The sequence below is a fragment of the Panthera tigris genome, chromosome A3 (genome assembly GCF_018350195.1).
Source record: "Panthera tigris isolate Pti1 chromosome A3, P.tigris_Pti1_mat1.1, whole genome shotgun sequence".
Classification (NCBI taxonomy): Eukaryota; Metazoa; Chordata; class Mammalia; order Carnivora; family Felidae; genus Panthera; species Panthera tigris.
In genome coordinates this window covers 56,632,919-56,643,474 of record NC_056662.1, presented here as the reverse complement: position 1 = coordinate 56,643,474, position 10,556 = coordinate 56,632,919, and positions in this window count along the sequence as shown.

Here is a 10,556-nt window from a genome sequence, read left to right as displayed (position 1 = left end):
GTAGGAGGGGTTAATTGAGGTGAGGGGGCTGATTGCAGTTTGGGGGCCTGGAAGGGCTTCTTGGGGAAGGGCCCAGTTGAGGGAAGATGCTGGAATTAAAAGTGACCTTTCTTGGGGCACCTGGGTGGCTCAGTGAGTTAAGTGTCCAACTTCGGCTCGGGTCATGGTCTCTCGGTTTGTGATTTCCAGCCCTGCACTGGACTCTGTGCTGACAACTCAGAACCTGGAGCCTGCTTTGGATTCTGTGTCTCCCTCTCTCTCTGCCTTCCCCCGCTCGAGCTCTGTCTCTCTCTCAAAAATAAATTAACATAAAAAAAAATAAATGAAAAAAAGTGACCTTTCTTCTTTCCAGTCCGGAGGCTCTTTGATACTGGATCCCAGGAAAGTATTTATATGTTTCTTCTCTCTCATTCAGGTTGTTGCTTGTTTTTCTGGAAATCATGCTTTTCATGAATGTTCCTCCTAGAGCTCCCGTTTATGCCACAGGGTGGAGAAAGGATGTGCCTTGTAGAAAGGGATACAGACATAGGGGTCCCATGGGACATCTTCTGCTCTTAGCACTTGAGCTTTCTGATTCTCTGGATACCCAAGAGATGATAGATGGTGGCCAACTGTTGGGCCATTGAGCTGAGCAGTGTTTGCCCCAAGTGTTTCCTTATTTCCGCAAAGTAGGCTCATGCTTAGCGGCCCAAGCAGCCATGACTGTCAATGCTGGTGACACCTGGCATGGGGTAGTGTCACAGTTTTAAGAGCTCTGGGAAGGAAGAACAGAGCTCTAGCTCCTTCTGAGATAGCCTGTCCTGATCCTTCATAGGCCTCCCCTTCTTTATAGAAAGTGAACAAGTTGGGCTACAGTATCTCTAAGGTGCCCTCTAGCAATTATATCCTAGTATTTCATATTTGTTCCAAAGCTACAAACATTAGCGTAGCAAAGACTATTTTCCCAGTACAATACTTAATTCATGCTCAGTGAAGAAACAAAGGAAAATCAAAGGCTTTACTAATGAATTTAAGATAGTCTCCTCCCTGTGACTACCACCATTTGACCAGTGAAGCCTCTAAAACCCAGTTCAGTGATGTTACTCCACCCCCTTAGCCAGGGTCTTGCGGTATCCCCCCAGGGTTATCTAGTCCTCTGTGGCTGACTTTTCAGATGGACCTGTTGAGGTTCCAAATTCACCTGCAAGAAGAGGCAGCTAGGACTTTGAATCTGAGGCTCAAGACAGAACCTCAGACAGAGATAGGAATTTGGGGTTCTTAAAAAAATGGGACCCTGGAGACCTGACCTTAAATACTTCCTCTCCACTCCATTCATAGTAGAATGAAACATTAAATAACCCATTGTATTCACCTAGTGAGTTAGTGGTAATACTCAGAAATCCAGATTTCTAGTCCCCCAACCTAGCCCACAGACAGTGCTTCCATTTAATTAGTCAAATTGATTGAAAACTTAATTACACATAATCCCACAGAAAAGGGAGTTATGATAATCACACATGCAAAGCTTTAGGGATGCAAAGTAGAGGAGGGCCAAGTTTGTGGTAGCCAAATGACTGGGAGAGAAGAATTCTCATCACAGCCATGCTCTCTTCATGGGGGAAGCACTTCATAAAGGAAAATGTTTTCGCTGGAAGTGGTTTTTCTGCTGGTAACATTTTACAAAGTAGAATTTAAAACAGGAAAACAATGGGTGCCTGGGTGGCTAAGTCAGTTAAGCGTCCGACTCTTGATTTTGGCTCAAATCACAATCTTAAGGTTTGGGAGATCCAGCCCTGTGTCAGGCTCTGAGGTGCTGACAGTGCAGAGCCTGTTTGGGATTCTCTCTCTCCCTCTCTCTCTGCCCTTCCCTGCTTGCACTCTTTCTTTCTTTCTTTCTTTCTTTCTTTCTTTCTTTCTTTTTCTTTCTTTCTGTCTCTCAAAATAAATAAACTTTAAGAACGAAACAGGAAAGCAGGGTTGGAGGTTTTTATAAAAGGATCTAGATGAACACTTTTTTTTAAAACTTTGAATTTGCAAGCGAACTGGAGACAATTGATCTAGTTTGGAAATCGCCGGGCAAGGTGCAGTGCTGTCCTTGACGCCATTAGCAGATAAGCAGATATTCCTAAGTTCCAACATTCTTATGAGGCACTGGTGCTCCTACACTGGTATTTATTGGAAAGATTAGGGAGACAGTTTGAAACATCTTATAAGTCAGAAACATGACTCTCGTAGGAAAGGAAGTGTGCTCGCAAATCTGAGGATTGGCATTCCCCACACCAAATATAAAATGAAAAAGAAGATAATAAAATAAAAAAATAAAATAAAATAAAATACTCTCTTGTCCCTCCCTTTTTTCATGTTAACACAAGCACACAGCAACAAAACAAAACCCCATAGTCTAAAGAAGCTCCTCCTCTGTTAATGACTTCATTTTAAAAAGGTTTTCAAATTGTGCTTTTATTCTAAAATAATCATTGCCTATTTTTCTTGCAATGTTTCTGAAAGCCAAAAATTATATCACACGGGCTGCCTACCTGGTGGATCTGTGTAGAGAATGCCAAAATAACAAATTGGAAATTGGGTCAACATCATTAATTGATGCATTATTGTGAGGCATAACTCTAGTCAAACACACACACACACACACACACACACACACACACGAATATAACAATTGGTTGGCCCCATTCATGTGTTTCTTTTTTCTTTCTAAACACTGATTTAGCAAAATAAGTTTGCTTAAGCTTAAAATGATAACCAAGAAAAAAAACTAACCTTAAAAAAACAGATTTGGGGTAGGATTCTTCTTCTATTATTAGCTTATTTCATTCTAAAGATAAGGAAAAATAATTAGAAGTAATAATTTCCCTAAAGTTAAATACAAAAATGATTAGTAAAGATTTAAGTGAAAAATAAATATAACTTTCAGTTCTCCACAATCTACAGCTCATCAAATTCACAGCAGAGATAACTGAACATATCAAAGATTTTTAATTGGATTAGCCATTGATATAATCTCCTGAGTACATTCATTTGTCAGATGGAGGCTTTGTCTGTCAACTCAAAAGAAAATATTACCCTTGAAAATGTTGAGTTGGGAAGCATTTCAAAACTGTCCCTTATTCAAATTGCAGCAGACTATTTTGACAAGCAAGTGCAGAGAGCATTTACAGACAATAAAGGGCCTTGCCTTTCTCCTTCTTTGGATGAAGGCAAAAGGAAGGAAGAAGATTGTAATTTGTCTCCAGGAACACTTGTTTTCCCAACAGGACATTAATTCTCTTTGAAACCAGTGGTGTATATATTGGGTATGCGATGGGTTTGATGATGCTGATCATTCAGCCATTACGTTACATTCTCATCTATGACTCAAGATTCCAAAATATGTCAGTAGCTCTTGTCCAGAGGTGACATGTAATCTGGCAAGGTGGAATGACCATAAAGACCCCCCCCATATATATATATACGTATATATATATATACATATATATATGTGTATATATATATACGTATATATATGCGTATATATATACACATATATATACATGTATATATATACGTGTATATATATGTATATATACGTATATATATATATATATATATACATATATATATATTTTTTTCCTTTCTCCTGAAAGAAACATTAACGTGGCCATTGGGACCAAGGAGTAGGCCACAGGACCCAGAGCTGAAGTTTCCAAATAAGAAAGAGGACATGTATTGCCATCAGCATGCACCATGCCCTGAGAATCTGGACTATGTGTATGTTGACTGTCCCTGAAGAGGGAGGCTTTTCACTGCGACACCAGTGTTGCCATCCCCAAAGTCCTCCCACTTCTCAGGCCATTGTATTAGTTTTCTAGGCCGCGCGACAAATTACCACAAATCTAGTGGCTTCAAACAACACTTACTACTATTTTACAGGTTCTGTAGAGCAGAGGTCCAAGCACAGCATAGCTGGGTTCTCTGCGCAGGGTCACGGAAGTCTAAAATCAAGATGTCTGTAGAACTGCATTCTTATCTGAAGCTCAAGGTCTTTTTTTTGTTAAACATTCATTCATGTTACTCAAAGAACTCAATCCCTTGCAGTTGGAGAAGTGAGGTTTCTTGTTGTCTGTCACCTGGGGACCTTTCTCAGCTACTAGCAGCTGGTCTTAGGTCGTATCCATGGAGCCCTCTTATAACACAGCATCTTCTTTAATGCCAACAGGAGACACTTGGGTCTGCTAAGAGGGAGTCTATAATGTAACTCAATCACAGGAGTGACTATCTCCTAACCTTCGTCCTATAACACGATCCAGTCAAAACGAAAATATTCAGCCAGAATTCGGGCATCCAAAATTAATTATAACACTGGTCTCAACTGAGTCCAGTACTGAGGTGAAGGAACGAGGCTGCCAGTTATGGAGGTTACAGAAAAAAGCGTTGGTGATGAGATAAAATGAGGGTTGAGGTTTACCAATGGCTTATGACATGCCAGGCACTCATTCCATATACTGACTCCCATATCCCACAACCCAAGGACATCTACCTCTGTTGATGTCCTTATTGGATGGCTAAGGAGATGGGGCGCAAAGAGAGAAAGTAATTTCCCGGGACCACATAGCTAATCAGCAGCAGGACAGGACACAACAGTAGGCAATCTGACTCCAGTCCTGCCTCTCAGAAACAAGAAATGCAACAAATCTCACACACCCCCAGGGTATGCATTCAAAAGGTTGCCTTGTCTTCTGCCTAAGGCAAGGAAATATCTAAATAATTCTTTGTTGATTAGAAACTATTTCAGATAAAAAGGACTCCTCTCATGCAAGAACGGATTTTAAATTGTAAGTTCCAGGCTAGTAGTAGAATGCAATCGTGGATCTCTTTGTACAGAAAGTTAGGGCTGTGCTGGGGCAGGGGTGACACTAAGGACAACGAATCAGAACCAAGAGGTTCAGATTTTTGAACGGGGTTTACGGATGTTTGGCTTTTTTTTTTTTTTTTTTAAATACTTAGTTAACCCTACAAATTTGGCTTTGGACTCTGCCCTGGCATCATTTTAGGCTCCCCTGAATTTTATTCCGTCAGTGATCTTGTGGCTGTATATTTATTGTAGTTTATCATTTCTACTTAGTATAATGTCTGAAATGGGAACAAGGCAACAAGGCATGCCATCCTGACTTATCTCTCTCTTGCAAAATTAGAAAAAAATTAGAACATTTTCTGTATGTGTCTTAAATGGTAAAATTCTGCTGAAGTATACAAATACAGTAACTATTGCAAGAGAGAATCCTGTAATAAAGTTATGATCACGTTTAAACTGTTAGTTTCATCCATGAACATATTAGTAGGAACTCCGAAATAGGTAACTAAATAGAGAAATAGACGGGCAGTTAAAACTAAAAGAAAATGAGTTAGCTAAATTCAGGACTGACATGATTTTTTTTTTTTGAAAAACACATGCTAAAAAAGTGTAAACAATACCATATTCTTGTTTCATATTTCTTTTCTTATAGGAGTTTTTTTGTTATAAGTAATCGTAACACCAACTAAAGTATTATTTAAAACTACAATCTTTTTTAAATTTTTAAAAAATGTTTATTTTTTGAGAGAGAGAGCACAAGTGGGGCAGGGGCATAGAGATGGGGACAGAGGATCCAAAGCAGGCTCTACGCTGACAGCAGTGAGCCCGATGGGGGACTCGAACCCGCGAACTGTGAGATCATGACCTGAGCTGAAGTCGGATGCTCAACCGACTGAGCCACCCAGGTACCCTTCAAGCTACAATCTTTACTCTTTATGGATCTTATGTTTGCAAATTTGTCTACTTGCCAAAATTTATTTGTAACTCTAAAATCAGTACCTGTACACTTTTAGGGTCACATGCAAACTTGCACAGAGCCGGGGGCAGTCTGAGCCACCTTACATATTTTCCCACCTGAAGTTGAACAAGGGTGTCCTGCCTTTTCATCCCACTCTCTTACAGCAAACAAGCTTCCTTCTCCTGGTATTTTCAGTGCCATGCTGTTTGCATTTTTTAAAAGTTTTGTGGATTTCACTGTTGAAAATAGCTCCTACAGCAGGTTCGGTGTTGATGAATCAACAATATCTATCATTTAAGGTGTCTTTAAACCGAAACATACATAAAACAAGGTTATGTATTGATCCGGTGATGAAAATTTTGTGACCAGAAGCTCATGGGAACCTAACCTTTCCCTTAAGAGCAATGGTTCAGTGTTTGTGATATCTTTATAGAACATAGCTACTATGAATTATAAGAATTGATTGTAATTCTAATGTTTAGTTATTTACTTCATTGGCCAATGAGTCCTTCAGTTTGTGTGAAATTTTTACAACTAGTGGATGATTTAAAAATTGAATATCCATTTTGTTACTTGAAAGCTAGGAGAAGGAACACTCCCAAATCATGCAAACAACATCCATGAGATATCATCTTTAATCCAGAAACAATAAAGAATATATGGTATATGTTCAATATAAGGAAAAAATTAAATTATTAGGGATATATATATATATATATATACCATACTCAAAATATCTCATTCCCCTCTTGTCCCTAATAGAAAATGAATCCCAATTTAATGTAAGATACAGCAATTGTTTTTTTTTTTTAATTTTTTTAATGTTTACTTATTTTTGAGAGATAGACAGAGTGTGAGTAGAGGAGGTGCAAAGAGAGAGGGAGACACAGAACTTGAGGCAGGCTCCAGGCTCTGAGCTGTCAGCACAGAGCCTGATGCAGGGCTCAAACTCACGGACTCACGGATCATGAGATCGTGACCTGAGCCGAAGTAGGCCGCCCAACGAACTGAGCCACCCAGGCACCCCTAAGATATTGCAATTGTAAAAGTAGTAGAAACTCTGATGGTCTGTGAAATTTCTGTTCCTATACTATAATGCCAACTCAAAATTAAATGACTCTGTTCTCATAATCAAACTGTCATGATAATTATTTACTTTTTGGGAAAAGCTTCATATTTATTCTTATACCTCATAGCATCATCCTACAGTGGTGATGTTAACCTTTGATTGAATGTTGACTTTTGACCCTCCAACCATTTAGTAATCCACATGTGGCTACACTGTCTATTCAAGTGAACTTATACCTTGATCCCATTTGCGCTTAAAATAGGAGATACCATCTAGTACCTGCAGATAAAACATGTAAGTCTTACGGTAATTTGAAAATTCAACATAGCTAGTTAATATTCGTACCAGTTTCTTCCACTTTTAAAAAAATACATGTCTATCTCGCCAACTCATCCATTTAACAGGGATTGCTGAGCACCTATTTTGCCGTGCTAAGAAATGTGCCCGGAACTGAGGACCAAATCACATTATGAGGGACGGTTCCTGCCTTTGGGAAGACTATAGTCTGGTGAACTCCTTCAGGGCAAGAAAAGGTCTTATCCAATTTTGTCCTTATGGTGCCTCTCAAAGTGTCTGCTTTATCCTAAAAATAGGAAAAAGAAAAACAACATTAAAAACCAGTACTGTAGGGGCGCCTGGGTGGCTCAGTCGGTTAAGCGTCCGACTTCGGCTCAGGTCACGATCTCGCGGTCCGTGAGTTCGAGCCCCGCGTCGGGCTCTGGGTTGACGGCTCAGAGCCTGGAGCCTGTTTCCGATTCTGTGTCTCCCTCTCTCTCTGCCCCTCCCCCGTTCATGCTCTGTCTCTCTCTGTCTCAAAAATAAATAAACGTTTAAAAAAAATTAAAAAAAAAAAAAACAGTACTGTAGGACCAATGCAAGTAGAGTTACAATGTGGCTGCATGAGACATTTTATTGTACAAGTTCTGCCTTGTACAAATCGTGGTAAAAGGTCTACAGTTATCGTCTCCATGTGTACTTGAAATAAACATTTACAAATATTCATCAGCCCTGAATGTGTATTTTTATGCTTTTATCATTTATAAAGGAATAAAGGACTTTATTAAGATGATTTCACAGCTAAGGGGTTAATTCTAGAAAACTTCTCCTCAATCTAAGAGAAGTAAACCTTTGTAACAATACCTGGAGAGGGGAGGAAAAACATTCTTATTCATCAGTAGGAAAAAGTGAGTGTTCTAACACACTGAAACACTCCCATAAATGTCGATGTTCCCTTTCCCCAAAATATCGGCGGCTCTGGTACAGATCCGTGTAATGAATGAATGCCATCTCATACCTCTCTCTCAAATGCTATCAGTCATGGACTAGTGAGGCCATGTGTAAATTATAACTTATCACTACTTTATTGTTTATTGTTTATAAAGTGGTTCCATGCATAATTTATTCTTTACAATTGTTTTAGTCCTTTCAGGATGCTACAATAAATATAATGCAGACTAGGTAGCTTATAAACAACAGAAATATATTTCTCACAATTACGGAGGCTGGAAAGTCCAAAATCAAGGTGTTAGAAGATTCAGTGTCTGGTCCTCGCATAGCAAGAAAGGTGAGGAAACTCTGGGATCTCTTTTTGTAAAGGCACAAACCCCATCCACTAGGACTCCACCCTCATGACTAGATCACCTCCCAAAGGCCCCACCTCCAAAACTCATCACCTTGGGGGTTAGGATTTCAACATATGAATTTGGGGGTAGACACGGGCATTCAGTCTGTGGCAATAGCTATCTTATGAGTCTGAGCTTTCTATCCTTTTGTAAAGGTCAGGATAAAGAGAGTCTGAGTTTTATGCCATCGGCTCAAGTGGTTCAAATAGCAAGCTCTGAATTATGCTCAATTCTAGGTTTTTCCATTTGACATTTGTGGCTTTTTTAGTCCACGTACATGCCGACTCTCATCACTCTGGTGGAAATCATTAATCATTTGTTGGGCCCAAACCTTCTTATATCTCATAGTATCATATAAATAATCCAAGTAATACTCAGCCAACCAGTGGTAAAGCATGACCAGGCTATTGATTGGTGTCTCTTGTCTGCACATTCCAACTGTCCCCATTCCAGGCTTTCTGGGTCCTCCTGTTCTCACACCCCTATCTCAGCACTTATCCCCCACCTGAGAGACTCATATCCCTTTCTGGTGCACAATCTGGCATCAGTCTCTAGAATGAGGTCCCTGAGCTACGAGTATCTCATTCTGGTCCAAAAGACAGCACACACATCCCCAAATACACTTCAGGAGATAAAGTCGGACAAGCCTGAGGAATGCAGAATTTGTGATGATACCTCACAACAACACAGAATAAGGAGAAGTTAATTCTGGACATTATAATTTCGGAATGACTTCATGTCCATTTCACTTCTGAGCACTCAAATCTTAGGGTTTCATGGAGAAAGATTTTTACCTTTTTAAGCAGCAACATGCACACTCAACAAATAAAACAAACAGAACAAGAACATTTTTTTTTTTTTTTTTTGCTTCCTGAACGAACGAGGTGATGATAAGAATAGGGGCATATGCTAAAACATAAATTCAATGAGGACGGGACAGTTTGTTTGCTTTGTCTGTTTGTTTGCTGTAACCAGGAGCCAACAGCATTGCCTGGCTTACAGCAAGCATTCAATACATATTTGTTGAAAAAAAAAATAACAACAACAAACCAATTCAACTACCTTACGTAGAGTCAGCGCCCACTTTCCACCACAACCCTGTCGTGGCAAACCGACAAAGTTAAATCAACAACAAAGATGTATATTTTATAATGAGCTTCCCATATACTATTTTGGGGATTCTTTTAACCTTCATCAGGAATCTGATAGAAAGAGAATATTATCTCCTTTAGGAGATGAGGTAACTAAGATACAGACATTTCATGTCCAGGAGGTAAAGAAAAACATCAACGTAGATGTGGAAAAAAAAGATACATAAAAAATACATGTAGATATATTGACATGAATGCAATGTTATTCACTTCACACTAGGGAGTTACATTTCTCTCTCATCTTGTTGCCTTAGAATGCAGAAAATGCAAAAGACCATTTCCATCGTTCAGAACCCAGATGAGTTCTATGGGCTCCCCCGAGAAGCTGAGTCCCATAACCAACCATAGCCTCCTGGGCTTTTGGTCCCTTGTTCAAAGAAATGTGCTTTTCCACAGCCTGATTCCCTGTCTTTACACCCTGGCTTGCATTTCCCTCCAGATATGTGATCTGTTGAAGTCAGTTGTACATCCTTTCTCTGGTATGATTCTCACTACCATCAAGGAGGGTTTTATCCATGACTAAACAGAGGTGCAGGGCCACTGGCCCTGAGTCATCCTACAAGTCAGGTGCAGGATCAGAAACACCATCTTGGATTCTTCCCCCCTCGCAAGCCTTTTCACCGATCTCATTCAGTTATAAAGTACAACCTTTCACGCCCAAACCTGGGTGGAAACTGTGCTCGATGCAAATTAATATTGTAGTAAACTCGCATCTGTGAAAATGCAACTTTCACAATTGCAAACCCCTAACTGCGGTAGACGGTGTTATACACAAGTAACAATGCAGGTGAAGCAAAACATCGCTATAAGTTATCTATCGCATGTACCTAAATGTCAAACGAAGTCGCACAAAGAATATTACTGCTATAAAAAATAACATTCCCTGCAAGACATGTGTATACATATAGGTTGCATGCATACAGTCTGG